Source organism: Bombina bombina, chromosome 2 (genome assembly GCF_027579735.1).
Source record: "Bombina bombina isolate aBomBom1 chromosome 2, aBomBom1.pri, whole genome shotgun sequence".
NCBI classification, from domain to species: Eukaryota; Metazoa; Chordata; class Amphibia; order Anura; family Bombinatoridae; genus Bombina; species Bombina bombina.
The window spans coordinates 1,225,003,520-1,225,023,154 of NC_069500.1; the positions used below are offsets into that span (position 1 = coordinate 1,225,003,520).

Below are 19,635 nucleotides of genomic sequence, written 5' to 3' on the forward strand. Positions count from 1 at the left end.
ATGTTCCTGTAGAATGTTACCCAGATATATATCACTAGTTGATAGGGACAACCTCCTCAGTTGTTTTAGTGCAAATGAATATCCATTTTTGTGTTTAAAAAAAAAAAAAAAGCACAATAATAGATTTTTAAATAGTATTTTATATGAAACATATCTTTGCAGTTGAGTGTCAGGAGGGTAGACTATAAAAACTGTTTACTGCACTTTACTATCACCAAGACCCCTAATTACAGTGATAAAAGCACTGCCTTTAAATTAGTTATGCCTTTAAAGAAGATGTCCGTGTTTAAAGGACCACTGAATTCAGTAGAAATGCATAATTAACACATGCATAATAAAAAGACAAGGTAATAACAGTGATGATCGAACAATCGCTGGCATGGAGACAAATCTTTGGGATATTTCTTTTGTTTAGATTTTATATTGTAATATAGGAGTCTCTCCTTCACATACATAACCAGCATAGTGAGATAAACATCTCTCAAGGTAAAATTTGTGTTTCTAAAATTATTTGAGGGATCTCGCCGTACTGGTGAGACATCTTAGAACATCTCATCTGAGCAGAGAGCTTTAGATCATTAGGTCCTAAGTGTGAATTACAGATAGGTAGTAGATTTTGTTCTGATACATTTCAAAGTTCTATTCCCCCCCCCCCCCATCATGTGGCATATAAAGAGATTGTGCACATTTTGATAACTAGAGTGAATTGAAAAGTTTTTTTTTTTTCAATTGTTATTTTAAGTTTTATTTAAAGCATGAAAGTTTAATTTTGACTTTGCTGCTTCTAAATACATGACAGTATACACGACAGAAAGTAATAATCTAAAATTAGCTCTGATTATGATTTTTATTTATTATTTTTTTAAAGGTGTGAAAAAGTTTGTTTGGTAAAAGTGATGTAGAAGGGTGATAGGGAAATGTAGGAAGAAATACTGATTAAGTAAAAATGATAGGAAGAAATAAAGTAGCAATGAGTGGGGAGAGAAGACATTACAAAATACACAAAATGTAAAGCAGAAAGAGTGTTACTGATGTGCAAAACGTTTACTCTGTATAAACAACATTTTACAGCTCTATGGGTTTTTTTTCTTTTTTTCCCCATATGTGTTTTTTTCCACACCACAGTAATTCTGACAGTAAATACACAACACTGTCAGGGGCTGGAAGTACTATGTGAGTTGTACCAGTTCATTTGTCCTACCTGCCTTCTGGCATCATGAAATCTGCGGCTTAGAACAAGGTACAATAAAAAAACTGTCCATTCTCCTAGAGGAGTGGCTTTTTGTGGCTTAAAGGGACAGTCAAGTCAAAAGTAAACTTTCATGATTCCGATAGAGAATACAATTTTAAACAACTTTCCAATTTACTTCTGTTAGCAAATGTACTTCATTCTCTCATGATCTTTTATTGAAGAGTAAAACTAAAGTAAAATGGAAAGTTGTATAAAAATTGCATGCTTTATCTGAATCATGAACATTTGTAATATTGACTTTATCGTCCCTTTAACAGTCACGATAGTGCTGTGTAAATGGTGCATAACCAAAATATCTGTTTTATCTAAACAATAATGGTTAAAAAATTATTACAAAGTTGTTGTTTTTTTAATGGATGCTCCTATACTGAATATACCATTGCTTTTTTTTATTTTTTTATTTATAAACCAACAGTGTAACAGAAAGAAGAAAACAAATTAAGATGGGTTAATTTCATAATTTCATCTCACCTCGCAGGGTGGATTAAACACATAAAGCAGAAAATCAACTTGCTTGATTCATATTTTCATTACATCTCACAGAGTATTTTTAGGATAATAACACAAACAGTTAAATTGTTACATAAAAAAAAATAAAAAAATAAACCTAAACCTGGTCCAAAGAATACACCACCGAACCTACTCGTCATACCCCATGAACTAGAATAAACAAATCCAAAGAATAGTTTTTTAGCCCGAATATCTGAGCTTTTGGCATTAGGCTTAACCTCCTACTTAAAGAAGTCAAAAGAATAAACCCACTAATCTGTCATTTTAGATACTGATGGACAGTTTTAATTTTTTCTCTTTTGCCTAAAACTCTCTACACTTCCGGACAGACAATCAAACAAAGATTAAACAAAAACACCACACAACACAAAAAAAAAAAAGGGACGTTAACCTCACTCATCCTCTGCCGCCCCACCCTCCCTGAACCACCCTCACCCCCTAATTCCCCTAGTTATTACCCACCTATTATATCCATTCATACCCATTCAACGAGTAGTATACCCGATTGAATGCAGGCGTCAAAGAAAGTTGTTTTTTTAAAGTTAACTATAAATTGTTGTATCGTAGGGAGGAAATTTTTCATCGGGCCTAACCATTTATAGAGATACTTCTCCATTTTTTCCCTCTGAATTGGTATCACTATAGTATTGTTCTAAGATAATTGTGTTGGCAATCATAGCTTTAAAAGTTTGGAAAGAAAGTGCATTCCCAGACCTCCAGTTCAGCAGAATTAAGTTACGACCACATAAAATTATTGTATTGTCTTATATTGTTTGTTTCTTTTATAGTTACACAAAAAAAATATATCTTGTGGGTTTATAACAAATTCATGATCTAAACTTTGGGATAGCCAGAAACCCTATTCCAAAACTGTTTAACTTTCAGACACCCCCAAAAGCAGTGCATTAAATCTGCATTAGCATTACTACATTTAATACAAACATTGGTATCCATTCAATACCATTTTTTAAGTTGTGCAGGAGTTACATAGACCTTATTTAGAAGTTTACAATGTGATTCCCTCCAAGAGATTGTAGCAGTTGCTTTTTGAGCCAGTCTAAAACTATCCTCAATTTCTTCAATTGTAATGTAATTACGGGAAATCTATTTTCCATTTTGTCAATAACTCATTTAAATGTATCTGATCCGCCCTGTTAAGTAGAATATTATACATAAAGGAGATAGAATAGTTACGTTGTTTTTAAACATTAATAACTGGGTTAATGTCTCCTAGCTTCCAGTCTGAATTATTATCCTCCCTAAGTTTTCCATAGAAATGTCTGAATTGTAAATAGGCAAAGAAGCTATGTTTATGTATAGCAAACTCATTTTGTAGGTCTGCAAATTATTTAGCAATACCTTTAAATATCTTCCCTTATTTGAATCACATTGTTAAAGCCTTTATTGAACCAATAATTAAAAGTTTTGGAGGATATCCCTACAGGAAATTTTGGGTTTCCACATATTGGTAGGTATTTGGAGGATTTCCAATTAATATTAAGTTCTTCACAAAGTTATTGCCATGCCAAAATGGGATATAAAAATATCCCCATCCTGGCTATTTCTATCTTAGATAAATGCAAAAGAGACTTCAAGGAAAATGGTGATACTATTCCTAATTCCAATTGCAAATTAGTTATGTATTCTTTTTGGGTTATCCAATCTAAAATATATTTGCTTAACGATACTAGATTGTAGTACCTAAGATTAGGTAGCGCTAAGCTACCTGCTTTAGTATGTAAACTAAGGTTATGTAAGGAAATCCGTTTACGTTTCTAAAGAGTAATATCTCTAGCCTTGCTCAAAATAGGTATATTTTGCAATTCATATAGTAATTGTGGAAAAAAGATGGTCTTAATCATAGAGATGAAAGTGAAATAGGTAGCGACATCCAATTGTCTAGATCTTTTTTATATTTTTCAAAATAGGGTATAAAATGTAACTTGTACCAAGCCGCTGGATCCTTATGGATTTTGATCCCTAGATAGTTTAATGATTCTACTGTCTTAAAGGGACAGATATAACTTGAACTATTGTTTTCTCTTGCAAGGTGTATCCAGTCCACGGATTCATCCTTTACTTGTGGGATATTCTCATTCCCTACAGGAAGTGGCAAAGAGAGCACACAGCAGAGCTGTCCATATAGCCCCCCCTCTAGCTCCACCCCCAGTCATTCTCTTTGCCGGCTCTAAGCACTAGGGTCTCTCTACGGGAGGGTAAAGTGAATGTTTTGTTAGATTTGTAGTTTTATATCTTCAATCAAGAGTTTGTTATTTTTAAATGGTACCGGTTTGTACTATTTACTCTCTAGCAGAAAAGTGATGAAGAATTCTGCTGAGAGGAAAATGATTTTAGCATGTTGTAACTAAAATCCACTGCTGTTCCCACACAGGACTGAGGAGTACCAGAAAACTTCAGTTGGGGGGAACAGTTTGCAGGCTTGACTGCAATGAGGTATGTTTAGTCATTTATTTCTAGACAAGACTGAGATAATGCTAGAAGACTGACAAGATCCCCACGTGGGGAGGGTAAGCTATGTTCTGAGACTTTGTATAGAATTGAATGCTTACATGACAGGGCTAAATAGGCTGGTTGACACTAAGGCAGGGCAATCGATTATTTATTAAGAAATACTCGTTGGAGTCACCTTTTTAAGCACTTTGGAGTGTTTTACTGGGGTTATTATCCACATGGCATAAATTTAGTCACTTAGAAGTGATTTTTGTAGGCCTCACAACTCCGGAGTGGAGTGGGAGGGGCCTAATTTCGCACCTCAGATGCGCACTTAGAATTGAAAGGCTGTTTCATGCTGCTTCACATGGAGGGTCCAGCTGCTGATTGAGGGCCTAGAAGAAGCTTTATTTCCCCAAAACTGATCCCTAAGGGCAGGTAGGGCCATAGCAGTAAGCTGTGGCAAGGTGCTGTAGTTTATTAACCGGTTGTTGGCTTTAGGCTGCTCCAGTTTGGGCATTAAGGGGTTAATCGATCTGAAACTTGCTGTGCAATCATATTAAATTTCAAAAGGATTGGTGCATTTTTCACTGTTTTGTAAAATTGTGTGCTCTTTTTATTTCTTAAAGGCACAGTAACGTTTTTCAAATTGTGTTTTTTATTTGATTAAAGTGTTTTCCAAGCCTGCTTGTGTATGCTACTAGTCTGTTAAACATGTCTGACACTAAGGAAAATCCTTGTTCAATGTGTTTAGAAGCCATGGTGGAACCCCCTCTCAGAATGTGTCCCAATTGCACTAATATGTCTATACACTTTAAAGATCATATTGTTGCACTTAAAAGTGTGGCCCTAGATGATTCTCAGACTGAAGGTAATGAGGATAGTCCGCCTATCTCTCCCCATGTGTCACAACCAGTTACGCCCGCTCAAGCGATGCCTAGTACTTCTAGTGCATCTGCCCCTATTACATTGCAACAACTAGCGACAGTCATGGATAATTCCCTTGCGGCCTTTCTATCCAAACTGCCAGTTTTTCCTGCAAAGCGCGATAGCTCTGTTTTAAGAACAGATTATGAGCAGTCTGAAGCTTTGGTAGCCCTACCTGATGTACCCTCACAACACTCCGAAGTGGGGGTGAGGGATTTGATGTCTGAGGGAGAAATTTCCGACTCAGGAAAGGTTTCTCATCAGGCAGAATCAGATTCATTAGCGTTTAAATTTAAACTGGAACACCTCCGCTTATTGCTCAGGGAGGTATTAGCCACTCAGAAAATTTTTGTAAAATGGACAAGTACCTAGAGGTCCCTGTATACACTGATGCGTTTCAGATCCCTAAAAGGGTTGCGGATATTGTTACTAGGGAGTGGGACAGACCAGGTGTCCCTTTTGTTCCCCCCCCTATTTTTAAGAAAATGTTCCCCATAACTGACCCCAGGCGGGACTCGTGGCAGACGGTCCCTAAGGTAGAGGGGGCTGTTTCTTCACTTGCTAAGCTCACAACCATACCAATTGAAGACAGTTGTGCTTTTAAAGATCCTATGGATAAAAAATTAGAAGGTTTACTTAAGAAACTTTTTGTTCAACAAGGTTTCCTTCTCCAACCTATTGCCTGCATTATTCCTGTAACTACTGCAGCGGCTTTCTGGCTTGAGGCGCTGGAGGAGTCGCTCCAGACGGAGACCTCATATGACGAAATTATGGATAGAATTAAGGCTCTAAAGCTAGCTAATTCCTTTATCACAGATGCCGCCTTGCAATTAGCTAAGTTAGCGGCAAAAAATTCAGGTTTCGCCATTATGGCGCGCAGAGCGCTTTAGCTCAAGTCATGGTCGGCCGATGTGTCGTCAAAATCCAAATTATTAAATATCCCTTTCAAGGGAAAGACCCTTTTCGTGCCAGAATTGAAAGAGATTATTTCAGAAATCACCGGGGGAAAGGGCCATGCTCTCCCTCAGGACAAGCCCTTTAAGGCTAGAAACAAAGCTAATTTTCGTTCCTTTCGTAACTTCAGGAGCGTTCCGGCTTCAGCCTCTACAGCTGCAAAGCAAGAGGGTAACGCTTCACAGCCCAAGGCAACCTGGAAGCCTTACCAGGGCTGGAATAAGGGTAAACAGGCCAAAAAGCCTGCAGCTGCTACCAAGACAGCATGAAGGGGTAGCCCTCGATCCGGGACCGGATCTAGTAGGGGGCAGACTCTCTCTCTACGCTCAGGCCTGGGCAAGAGATGTTCACGATACCTGGGCATTAGAGATTGTTTCCCAGGGATATCTTCTAGAATTCAAGGACTCCCCTCCAAGGGGAAGGTTCCACATTTCTTGTCTGTCTACAGACCAGACAAAGAAAGAGGCGTTCTTACGCTGTGTAGAAGATCTACATACGATGGGAGTGATATACCCAGTTCCAATTGCAGAACAAGGTCTGGGTTTTTACTCAAACCTGTTTGTGGTTCCCAAAAAAGAAGGAACTTTCAGACCAATCCTGGATCTAAAAATTCTAAACAGATTCCTCAGAGTCCCATCATTCAAGATGGAGACCATTCGGACAATCTTACCTATGATCCAGGAAGGTCAATATATGACTACCGTGGATCTAAAGGATGCGTACCTGCATATCCCTATACACAAAGATTATCATCAGTTCCTCAGGTTCGCTTTCCTAGACAAGCATTACCAGTTTGTGGCTCTTCCATTCGGTTTAGCCACTGCTCCCAGAATTTTCACAAAGGTGCTAGGGTCCCTTCTGGCGGTTCTAAGACCGCGGGGCATAGCAGTGGCGCCTTATTTGAATGACATCTTAATTCAGGAGCCGTCCTTTCACAGAGCCAAGGCTCACACGGAGATTGTATTGGCCTTTCTGAGGTCTCACGGATGGAAGGTGAACGTCAAAAAGAGTTCTCTGTCCCCACTCACAAGGGTTCCCTTCCTAGGAACACTAATAGATTCAGTAGAAATGAAAATATTTCTGACGGAGGTCAGAAAGTTGAAACTTTTAACTACTTGCTGAGTTCTTCATTCCATTCCTCGACCATCTGTAGCTCAGTGCATGGAGGCAATCGGATTAATGGTAGCGGCAATGGACATAGTCCCTTTTGGTCGGATACACCTCAGACCACTGCAACTATGCATGCTCAAACAGTGGAATGGGGATTATGCAGATTTGTCTCCTCAACTTCAGTTGGACCAGGAGACCAGAGATTCTCTTCTCTGGTGGTTGTCTCAGGACCACCTGTCTCAGGGAATATCTTTCCGCAGGCCAGAGTGGCTCATTGTAACGACCGACACCAGTCTGTTAGGCTGGGGTGCGGTCTGGGACTCCCTGAAAGCTCAGGGCTTATGGTCTCGGGAAGAAACGCTTCTCCCGATAAACATTCTGGAACTGGGGGCGATATTCAACGCTCTTCAGGCATGGCCTCAACTAGCTGCGGCCAAATTCATCAGATTTCAGTCAGACAAGATCACGACTGTAGCTTACGTCAATCATCAGGGGGGAACAAAGAGTTCCCTAGCGATGACGGAAGTAACCAAGATAATCAGGTGGGCGGAGGATCACTCCTGCCATCTCTCAGCAATTCACATCCCAGGAGTAGACAGCTGGGAGGCGGATTTTCTAAGTCGTCAGACTTTTCACCCGGGGGAGTGGGAACTCCACCCGGAGGTATTTGCCCAGCTGACTCAGCTATGGGGCACTCCAGAATTGGATCTGATGGCGTCCCGTCAGAACGCCAAACTTCCTCTCTACGGGTCCAGGTCCCGGGACCCCAAGGCAGTATTGATAGATGCTCTAGCAGCGCCTTGGTCCTTCAATCTGGCTTATGTTTTTCCACCGTTTCCTCTCCTCCCGCGTCTGGTCGCCAGAATCAAGCAGGAGAAGGCTTCGGTGATTCTAATAGCGACTGCGTGGCCACGCAGGACTTGGTATGCAGACCTAGTGGACATGTCATCTGTCCCACCATGGACACTGCCAATGAGGCAGGATCTTCTAATACAGGGTCTGTTCAAGCATCCAAATCTAGTTTCTCTACGTCTGACTGCTTGGAGATTGAAAGCTTAATTCTATCAAAGCGTGGGTTCTCTGAGTCAGTTATAGATACTCTGATTCAGGCTAGAAAGCCTGTCACCAGGAAAATCTACCATAAGATATGGCGGAAATATCTTTGTTGGTGGGAATTCAAGGGTTACTCATGGAGTAAGATTAGGATTCCCAGGATATTTTCCTTTCTCCAAGAAGGATTGGAGAAAGGTTTGTCAGCTAGTTCCTTAAAAGGACAAATATCCGCTCTGTCTATCCTTTTACACAAGCGTCTGGCAGAGGTACCAGACGTTCAAGCTTTTGCTCAGGCTTTAGTCAGAATCAAGCCTGTCTATAAACCTGTGACTCCGCCATGGAGTCTAAATCTAGTTCTTTCAGTTCTTCAAGGGGTTCCGTTTGAACCTTTACATTCCATAGATATTAAGTTGTTATCTTGGAAAGTTTTGTTTTTAGTAGCTATCTCTTCTGCTCGAAGAGTTTCAGAATTATCTGCCTTACAGTGTGATTCACCTTACCTGGTGTTCCACGCAGATAAGGTAGTTTTGCGTACCAAGCCTGGTTTTCTTCCTAAAGTTGTTTCTAACAAGAATATTAACCAGGAAATAGTTGTTCCTTCTCTGTGTCCTAATCCTTCTTCGAAGAAGGAACATCTGTTACACAATCTTGATGTAGTTTGTGCTTTAAAGTTCTATTTACAAGCAACAAAGGATGTCAGACAAACATCTTCCTTGTTTGTTATCTATTCTGGTAAGAGGAGAGGTCAGAAAGCGACTGCTACCTCTCTTTCCTTTTGGCTGAAAAGCATCATCCGTTTGGCCTATGAGACTGCTGGCCAGCAGCCTCCTGAAAGAATTACTGCTCATTCTACCAGAGCAGTGGCTTCCACATGGGCTTTCAAGAATGAGGCTTCTGTTGAACAGATTTGTAAGGCAGCGACTTGGTCTTCACTGCATACTTTTGCCAAATTTTACAAATTCGATACTTTTGCTTCTTCGGAGGCTATTTTTGGGAGAAAGGTTTTGCAAGCAGTGGTGCCTTCCGTTTAAGGTACCTGTCTTGTTCCCTCCCTTCATCCGTGTCCTAAAGCTTTGGTATTGGTATCCCACAAGTAAAGGATGAATCCGGGAACTGGATACACCTTGCAAGAGAAAACAGAATTTATGCTTACCTGATAAATTACTTTCTCTTGCGGTGTATCCAGTCCTTGGCCCCCCCTGGCATTTAAGTCAGGTAAATTTTTTTTTATTTAAGTCACCACTGCACCCTATGGTTTCTCCTTTTTCTTCCTAACCTTTGGTCAAATGACAGGGGGGTGGAGCTAGAGGGGGAGCTATATGGACAGCTCTGCTGTGTGCTCTCTTTGCCACTTCCTGTAGGGAATGAGAATATCCCACAAGTAAAGGATGAATTCGTGGACTGGATACACTGCAAGAGAAAGTAATTTATCAGGTAAGCATAAATTCTGTTTTTGACAATCCATAGAATTTCTGATTTTTCTGGATTAATTTTGTAGCCTGAGAAAGACCCAAATTGAGCTGCAAGTGTTAAAAAGTATTGTATTGAGTTATCAGTATTGTGTAAAAATAGAAGTAAATTATCCGCAAAGAGTGTGAGAACTGTTTTAACCAATCCAATCCTTATCCCAGACAGTTCTTGTCGTAATTTAATTGCAAAAGGTTCTAGGGCTAGGTTAAACAAAAGGGGTAACAGGGGACAGCCCTGTCGAGTACCTTTTTCTAGTATAATATCTTGAGTAATCTCAAAATTAATTAATAGGTTAGAGGTTGGGTTTTGATAGATTACATGTATTGAGTTTGAAAAATTCCCCTTAAACCCAAATTGGGAGAGTGATGTAAATAAGTGATCCCAATTAACCCTTTAAGGACACAGCTTTCAGTTTGCTCAATTGTTTTATGACAGAAAAATTCCGTCATATGTCCTTAAGAGGTTAATAAGGTCGAAAGCCTTTTCGGCATCGACCGCTAATAATGCTATATTTGATGTATTCAGTTTTTCTTTACCCTTATTTTTAGTCCAGAAATACTCCAGCACCGTTAAGACCCTATGAATAATTTTAGCTACATTTCTACCCGTCATAAACCCTACTTGGTCTTCGTGGATTATTTTCCCCAGGCATTTTTTTAACCTATTTGCTACTATAGACATAAGGATTTTGTAATCACTATTGAGTAATGATAGCGGCCTAAATGATGACGGATTTTCTGGATCTTTATTTTTTTATGTATCAATGTAATGGTAGAGGTTGAGAAGTATTTCAAAGGTTTTTTATTTTCCCGAAAATATAAATTAAAAAGGTTCACTAAATTTTCTGGGATATAATCTTTTAGGATTTTATATAGTTCAATTGGGAGTTGGTCTTGGCCAGACGCTTTGTTTGTTTTGGATATTTTAATCTGAGCTACCACCTCTGCCACTGAAATTGGAAGACATTACAAAATACACAAAATGTATTGCAGAAAGAGCGTTACTGATGTGGAAAACGTTTACTCTGTATAAACAACATTTTACAGCTCTATGGGGTTTTTTCTTTTTTTTTTTTTTTTCCCCATATGTTTTTTTTTCCACACCACAGTAATTCTGACTTACAGTAAATACACAACACTGTCAAGGGCTGGAAGTACTATGTGAGTTGTACCAGTTAAATTGTCCTACCTACCTTCTGGCATCATGAAATCTGCGGCTTAGAACAAGGTACAATAAAAAACTGTCCATTCTCCTAGAGGAGTGGCTTCCGTGTCTTAAAGGGACAGAAAAGTCAAAAGTAAACTTTCATGATTCCGATAGAAAATACAATTTTAAACAACTTTCCAATTTACTTCTGTTAGCAAATGTACTTCATTCTCTCATTATCTTTTATTGAAGAGTAAAACTAAAGTAAAATGGAAAGCTGTATAAAAATTGCATGCTTCATCTGAATCATGAACATTTTTAATATTGACTTTATCGTCCCTTTAACAGTCATGATAGTGCTGTGTAAATGGTGAATAACCAAAATATCTGTTTTATCTAAACAATAATGGTTCAAAAATTATTACAAAGTTGTTGTTTTTTTTAATAACAATATCTGAAGTAATACTGCCATATTAGTTTCAGTTCAAATGTTAACATATTCTACTTTTAATTTTTATGTTAGACTAAGTGGATGTTTTTTTTTTTTTTTTTTTTTGAGTATAGGCTATGTCTATCTCATTCTATTGGGTTCTTGTAAAGCGTGGCTATTCACCTGTAGGGTCTCAAGGCTCTGAGGGTTGCAGTTCAGTCGAAGAGCCAGGTCTTGAGGTCCTTTCTGAACTTAGTTAGGGCGGTAGCTTGTCTGAGGTGCAGCGGGAGGGTGTTCCAAGCCTTGGCTGCCAGGTGAGAGAAGGATCTGCCTCCCACTGTGGTTTTCCTGATGTGGGGATGACTGCAAGGGCTTGGTTGGCCGATCAAAGTTGTCTGGTGGGGGTGTAGAAGGTAACGTGGTGGTTCATGTATTCGAGACCGATGTTGTGGAGGGCCTTGAATGCGTGGGTGAGAAGTTTGAAGGTTATTCTTTTGTTGATTGGGAGCCAGTGCAGCTCCCGCAGGTGTTTGGTGATGTGGTATTGGCGAGGGATGTCAAGGATGAGTCTGGCCGAGGCGTTCTGGATGCGCTGGAGTCTTTTTTGGAGCTTGATGGTGGAGCCGGCGTAGAGCGCGTTGCCATAGTCAAGTCTGCTGCTGACGAGCGCATGGGTGACAGTCTTTCTGGTCTTGGTTGGGATCCATTTAAAGATCTTTCTCAACGGGTGGAGTGTGTGGAAGCATGCAGAGGAGACGGCGTTGATTTGTCGGGTCCATGGAGAGCGATGAGTCCAGGATGACGCCTCGATTTTGTGCATGGTCGATTGGGGTTGGAGGGTGTCCGAGGGCTGTGGGCCACCAGGAGTTATTCCAGGCAGATGTGGTGGGGCCGAGGAGGAGGACTTCGGTCTTGTCTGCGTTCAGCTTTAGGCAGTTGTAGCTCATCCAGGTGGCAACTGCTGTCAACCCTTTGTGGACGTTTTTCTTTGCGGTGGTGGGGTCACTGGTGAGTGAGATGATTAGCTGGGTGTCGTCAGCATAGGAGACAACGTTGAGGTTGTGTCGTCGGGCAATGGCGGTGAGGGGGCCATGTAGACCTTGAATAGGGTGGGGCTCAGCAAAGAGCCTTGGGGTAATACATTTATAAACACAATTGTTATTATTTATTGTTTATTTAAATGGTCGAATTAGATCATGTAATTTTTATTGCTACCGACCATGCAAGTCTATGTGTTTAACTCCTGCAAAGGTGTTAAACACATAATGTGATATTCGCAGTACACCTTTAGTAAAAGCAGCAAACAACTTGCTTGTTTTCTTGCAAATTGAGCACTTATACATTTTCATTTCAGCCACTGCCTTTAGTGAGAAGTATTATAATGGAAGCTCCCTTAATTTCAGCTCATTTGGCTTTTTTTATTTAGCCCTTGAGAAAGGTAGTATTCTGCTGAAACGTGTTGAGCAATTTGCTTTTATTGTTAATGCTGATTTTGAACTTTTCACAAACCATTCTGATTTTAATATTTTTATTAAATTAAGATTTTTTACATCTGGTCTTCCAAGTGGAGATTATTTAAAGATTAAATAAACCTGTGTGTGAATATACGTATAACTTGTGATTACTTTCCTCTTAGTATTTTGCATAGTGTTGAAGTTTATTCGCTATTGTGGCCTTTGATTTCTCTTGTTAAGTGTATCCAGTCCACGGATCATCCATTACTTATGGGATATTCTCCTTCCCAACAGGAAGTTGCAAGAGGATCACCTATATAGCTCCTCCCCTAGCTGTCATATCCAGTCATTGTCTTGCAAGCCTCAACCAAGATGGAGGTCGTAAGAGGAGTGTGGTGTTTTATACTTAGTTTATTCTTCAATCAAAAGTTTGTTATTTTTAAATGGTGCCGGAGTGTACTGTTTATCTCAGGCAGTATTTAGAAGAAGAATCTGCCTGCGTTTTCTATGATCTTAGCAGAAGTAACTAAGATCCATGACTGTTCTCACATATTCTGAGGAGTGAGGTAACTTCAGAGAGGGAATGGCGTGCAGGTTTTCCTGCAATAAGGTATGTGCAGTTAAAAAATTTTAGGGATGAAATTTGCTAGAAAATGCTGCTGATACCGAACTAATGTAAGTAAAGCCTTAAATGCAGTGATAGCTACTGGTATCAGGCTTATTAATAGAGATGCATACTCTTATAAAAATGTAATATAAAACGTTTGCTGGCATGTTTAATCGTTTTTATATATATTTGGTGATAAAACTTATTGGGGCCTAGTTTTTTTCCACATGGCTGGCTTGAATTTGGCCTAGAAACAGTTTCCTTAGGCTTTCCACTGTTGTAATATGAGTGGGAGGGGCCTATTTTGCCGTTTTTTTGCACAGCAAAAATTACAGACACAGACATCCAGCTTCTTCCTGCATGATCCAGGACATCTCTGGAGGGCTCAAAAGGCTTCAAAGTCGTTTTTGAGGGAGGTAAAAAGCCACAGTAGAGCTGTGGCAGTTGTTGTGACTGTTTGAAAAAAAAAAAAAAACGTATTAAGGGGTTAATCATCCATTTGCAAGTGGGTGCAATGCTCTGCTAACTTGTTACATACACTGTAAAAATTTCGTTAGTGTAACTGCCTTTTTTCACTGTTATTTCAAATTTTGACAAAATTTGTGTTTCTTAAAGGTGCAGTAACGTTTTTTTATATTGCTTGTAAACTTGTTTAAAGTGTTTTCCAAGCTTGCTAGTCTCATTGCTAGTCTGTTTAAACATGTCTGACACAGAGGAAACTACTTGTTCATTATGTTTGAAAGCCATGGTGGAGCCCCATAGGAGAATGTGTACTAAATGTATTGATTTCACCTTAAACAGTAAAGATCAGTCTTTAACTATAAAAGAAATATCACCAGAAGATTCTGACGAGGGGAAAGTTATGCCGACTAACTCTCCCCACGTGTCAGACCCTTCGCCTCCCGCTCAGGGGATGCACGCTAATATGGCGCCAATTACATCAGGGACGCCCATAGCGATTACCTTGCAGGACATGGCTGCAATCATGAATAATACCCTGTCAGAGGTATTATCCAGGTTGCCTGAATTAAGAGGCAAGCGCGATTGCTCTGGGGTTAGGAGAAATACAGAGCGCGCAGATGCTGTAAGGGCCATGTCTGATACTGCGTCACAATATGCAGATCATGAGGACGGAGAGCTTCAGTCTGTGGGTGACATCTCTGATTCGGGGAATCCTGATTCAGAGATTTCTAATTTTAAATTTAAGCTTGAGAACCTCCGTGTGTTGCTTGGGGAGGTATTAGCTGCTCTGAATGACTGTAACACAGTTGCAGTACCAGATAAATGGTGTAGGCTGGATAAATACTATGCGGTACCGGTGTGTACTGATGTTTTTCCTATACCTAAAAGGCTTACAGAAATTATTAGCAAGGAGTGGGATAGACCGGGTGTGCCTTTTTCCCCACCTCCTATATTTAGAAAAATGTTTCCAATAGACGCCACTACACGGGACTTATGGCAGACGGTTTCTACTTTAGCAAAGCGTACTACTATCCCGGTTGAGGACAGTTGTGCTTTTTCAGATCCAATGGATAAAAAATTGGAGGGTTACCTTAAGAAAATGTTTATTCAACAAGGTTTTATTTTACAGCCCCTTGCATGCATTGCGCCTGTCACAGCCGCAGCGGCATTCTGGTTTGAGCCCCTGGACGAGGCCATCCATACAGCTCCATTGACTGAAATTATTGACAAGCTTAGAACACTTAAGCTAGCTAACTCATTTGTTTCTGATGCCATTGTTCATTTGACTAAACTAACGGCTAAGAATTCCGGATTCGCCATCCAAGCGCGTAGGGTGCTATGGCTTAAATCCTGGTCAGCTGACGTGACTTCGAAGTCTAAATTACTCAACATTCCTTTCAAGGGGCAGACCTTATTCGGGCCTGGTTTGAAGGAAATTATTGCTGACATTACTGGAGGTAAGGGTCACACCCTTCCTCAGGACAGGGCCAAAGCAAAGGCCAAACAGTTTAATTTTCGTGCCTTTCGAAATTTCAAGGCAGGTGCAGCATCAACTTCCTCCGCTTCAAAACAAGAGGGAACTTTTGCTCAATCTAAGCAGGCCTGGAAACCTAACCAGTCCTGGAACAAAGGCAAGCAGGCCAGAAAGCATGCTGCTGCCTCTAAGACAGCATGAAGGAACGGCCCCCTATCCGGCGACGGATCTAGTAGGGGGCAGACTTTCTCTCTTCGCCCAGGCGTGGGCAAGAGATGTTCAGGATCCCTGGGCATTGGAGATCATATCTCAGGGATATCTTCTGGAATTCAAAGCTTCCCCTCCACAAGGGAGATTTCATCTTTCAAGGCTATCTGCAAATCAGATAAAGAAAGAGGCATTCCTACGCTGTGTGCAAGACCTCCTAGTTATGGGAGTGATCCATCCAGTTCTGCGGACGGAACAAGGACAGGGTTTTTATTCGAATCTGTTTGTGGTTCCCAAAAAAGAGGGAACCTTCAGACCAATTTTGGATCTAAAGATCTTAAACAAATTCCTCAGAGTTCCATCTTTCAAAATGGAAACTATTCGGACCATCCTACCCATGATCCAAGAAGGTCAGTACATGACCACAGTAGATGGATGCCTACCTTCACATACCGATTCACAAAGAATATCATCGGTTTCTAAGGTTTGCCTTTCTAGACAGGCATTACCAATTTGTAGCTCTTCCCTTCGGGTTGGCTACAGCCCCGAGAATCTTTACAAAGGTTCTGGGCTCACTTCTGGCGGTTCTAAGACCGCGAGGCATAGCGGTGGCTCAGTGTCTAGACGACATCCTGATACAGGCATCAAGCTTTCAAGTTGCCAAGTCTCATACAGAGATAGTTCTGGCATTTCTGAGGTTGCACGGGTGGAAAGTGAATGAGGAAAAGAGTTCTCTATCCCCACTCACAAGAGTCTCCTTCTTAGGGACTCTTATAGATTCTGTAGAAATGAAAATTTACCTGACGGAGTCCAGGTTATCAAAACTTCTAAATGCTTGCCGTGTTCTTCACTCCATTCCGCACCCTTCGGTAGCTCAGTGTATGGAGGTAATCGGCTTAATGGTAGCGGCAATGGACATAGGCCGCTGCAATTATGCATGCTGAGTCAGTGGAATGGGGATTACACAGATTTGTCCCCTCTGCTAAATCTGGATCAAGAGACCAGAGATTCTCTTCTCTGGTGGTTGTCTCGGGTACACCTGTCCAAGGGTATGACCTTTCGCAGGCCAGATTGGACAATTGTAACAACAGATGCCAGCCTTCTAGGTTGGGGTGCAGTCTGGAATTCCCTGAAGGCACAGGGATCGTGGACTCAGGAGGAGAAACTCCTTCCAATAAATATTCTGGAGTTAAGAGCGATATTCAATGCTCTTCTGGCTTGGCCTCAGTTAGCAACACTGAGGTTCATCAGATTTCAGTCGGACAACATCACGACTGTGGCTTACATCAACCATCAAGGGGGAACCAGGAGTTCCCTAGCGATGTTAGAAGTCTCAAATATAATTTGCTGGGCAGAGTACCACTCTTGCCACCTGTCAGCAATCCATATCCCAGGCGTGGAGAACTGGGAGGCGGATTTTCTAAGTCGTCAGACTTTCCATCCGGGGGAGTGGGAACTCCATCCGGAGGTGTTTGCTCAGTTGATTCATCGTTGGGGCAAACCAGAGTTGGATCTCATGACGTCTCGCCAGAACGCCAAGCTTCCTTGTTACGGATCCAGGTCCAGGGACCCAGAAGCGACGCTGATAGATGCTCTAGCAGCGCCTTGGTTCTTCAACCTGGCTTATGTGTTTCCACCGTTTCCTCTGCTCCCTCAACTGATTGCCAAAATCAAACAGGAGAGAGCATCGGTGATTCTGATAGCACCTGCGTGGCCATGCAGGACTTGGTATGCAGACCTAGTGGACATGTCATCCTTTCCACCATGGACTCTGCCTCTAAGACAGGACCTTCTGATACAAGGTCCTTTCAATCATCCAAATCTAATTTCTCTGAGACTGACTGCATGGAGATTGAACGCTTGATTCTATCAAAGCGTGGCTTCTCCGAGTCAGTCATTAATACTTTAATACAGGCACGAAAGCCTGTTACCAGGAAAATCTACCACAAGATATGGAGTAAATATCTTTATTGGTGTGAATCCAAGAATTACTCATGGAGTAAGGTTAGGATTCCTAGAATATTGTCTTTTCTCCAAGAGGGCTTGGACAAAGGATTATCAGCTAGTTCCTTAAAGGGACAGATTTCTGCTCTGTCTATTCTTTTGCACAAGCGTCTGGCAGAGGTTCCAGACGTCCAGGCATTTTGCCAGGCTTTGATTAGAATTAAGCCTGTGTTTAAACCTGTTGCTACCCCGTGGAGCTTAAACTTGGTTCTTAAAGTTCTTCAAGGAGTTCCGTTGGAACCCCTTCATTCCATTGATATTAAACTTTTATCTTGGAAAGTTCTGTTTTTGATGGCTATTTCCTCGGCTTGGAGAGTCTCTGAGCTATCTGCCTTACAATGTGATTCTCCTTATCTGATTTTTCATGCAGATAAGGTAGTCCTGCGTACCAAACCTGGGTTTTTACCTAAGGTGGTTTCTAACAAGAATATCAATCAAGAGATTGTTGTTCCATCATTGTGTCCTAATCCTTCTTCAAAGAAGGAACGTCTTTTACATAATCTGGATGTAGTCCGTGCCTTGAAGTTTTACTTACAAGCTACTAAAGATTTTCGTCAAACATCTACCCTGTTTGTCGTTTACTCTGGACAGAGGAGAGGTCAAAAAGCTTCGGCAACCTCTCTTTCCTTTTGGCTTCGGAGCATAATACGCCTAGCCTATGAGACTGCTGGACAGCAGCCCCCTGAAAGGATTACAGCTCATTCTACTAGAGCTGTGGCTTCCACCTGGGCCTTTAAAAATGAGGCCTCTGTTGAACAGATTTGCAAGGCCGCGACTTGGTCTTCGCTTCACACTTTTTCCAAATTTTACAAATTTGATACTTTTGCTTCTTCGGAGGCTGTTTTTGGGAGAAAGGTTCTTCAGGCAGTGGTTCCTTCCGCTTAATCCTGCCTTGTCCCTCCCATCATCCGTGTACTTTAGCTTTGGTATTGGTATCCCATAAGTAATGGATGATCCGTGGACTGGATACACTTAACAAGAGAAAACATAATTTATGCTTACCTGATAAATTTATTTCTCTTGTAGTGTATCCAGTCCACGGCCCGCCCTGTCCTTTTTAAGGCAGGTCAAAATTTTAATTAAACTACAGTCACCACTGCACCCTATGGTTTCTCCTTTCTCTGTTTGTTTTCGGTCGAATGACTGGATATGACAGTTAGGGGAGGAGCTATATAGCAGCTCTGCTGTGGGTGATCCTCTTGCAACTTCCTGTTGCGAAGGAGAATATCCCATAAGTAATGGATGATCCGTGGACTGGATACACTACAAGAGAAATAAATTTATCAGGTAAGCATAAATTATGTTTTTCCGTGATCGGTTTCCAATCCAGACAACTAAGACAAAGGGTTTGATGTGCCATCTTCCATACAGTCACATGATTTCTGCAGCAAAAGTAATTTACTGAGCATAGACAGTAAACACTTCAAATGCAAAGCTACTTATTTGCCTTCCTGTAGAGACCGCTGGAAGTAATTGACCCTGCAAAAATTAAATAAAATAAATCTAAAATCCATTTAAAACAATGAATGATACAAAGTACAACAAATTCTATTAAAGGGACATGATACCCACATGTTTAAACACTTGAAAATGATGCAGCATAGCTGTAAAAAGCTGACTAAAAATATCACCTGAACATCTCTATGTAAAAAAGAAAGATATTTTCCCTTTAAAATGTCCTAAGTATTCAAACCCCATTGCAAAGGACTTTAAGCAGCAAATCAGTATGTCTGTCCCGGGACAGGCAAAGGAGTGAGCTTAGTGCACACTCATGTTATTTCCCTATTCAGATTAAGGAAGTTTACTAAGAAATCTCATGAGATCACAGTAAAAGAGTTCATGACCTCAGCACTGCTGAATCTGATTGGCTGCTGCTCATCTCTTCATTTTTTTTATTTTATTTTTTACCTGCAGCTTGACAGTAACTGAAGTCTAATTTTTTACACAGAACTTACTCTGGTGAGCTGAGGAAATTGTGAGGTAAAATATCTTCCTTTTTTACTTACAGATGCTCAGGTGATATTTTCCTGTCAGCTTTTTACAGTCATACTGCATCAGTTTCAAGTGATTTAGCATATGAGTATTATGTCCCTTGAAGTATAACCCATGTGACTTTTGTTATAA

The 19,635-nt window shown here is 40.8% G+C and overlaps 1 protein-coding gene across 1 annotated transcript in view; it reads left to right on the top strand.

The window, feature by feature from the left end:
• SGCB (sarcoglycan beta) overlaps positions 1-19,635 on the top strand; it is a 124,280-nt gene that overhangs the window by 62,494 nt on the left and 42,151 nt on the right. The gene's annotated exons all lie outside the window — the stretch shown is intronic.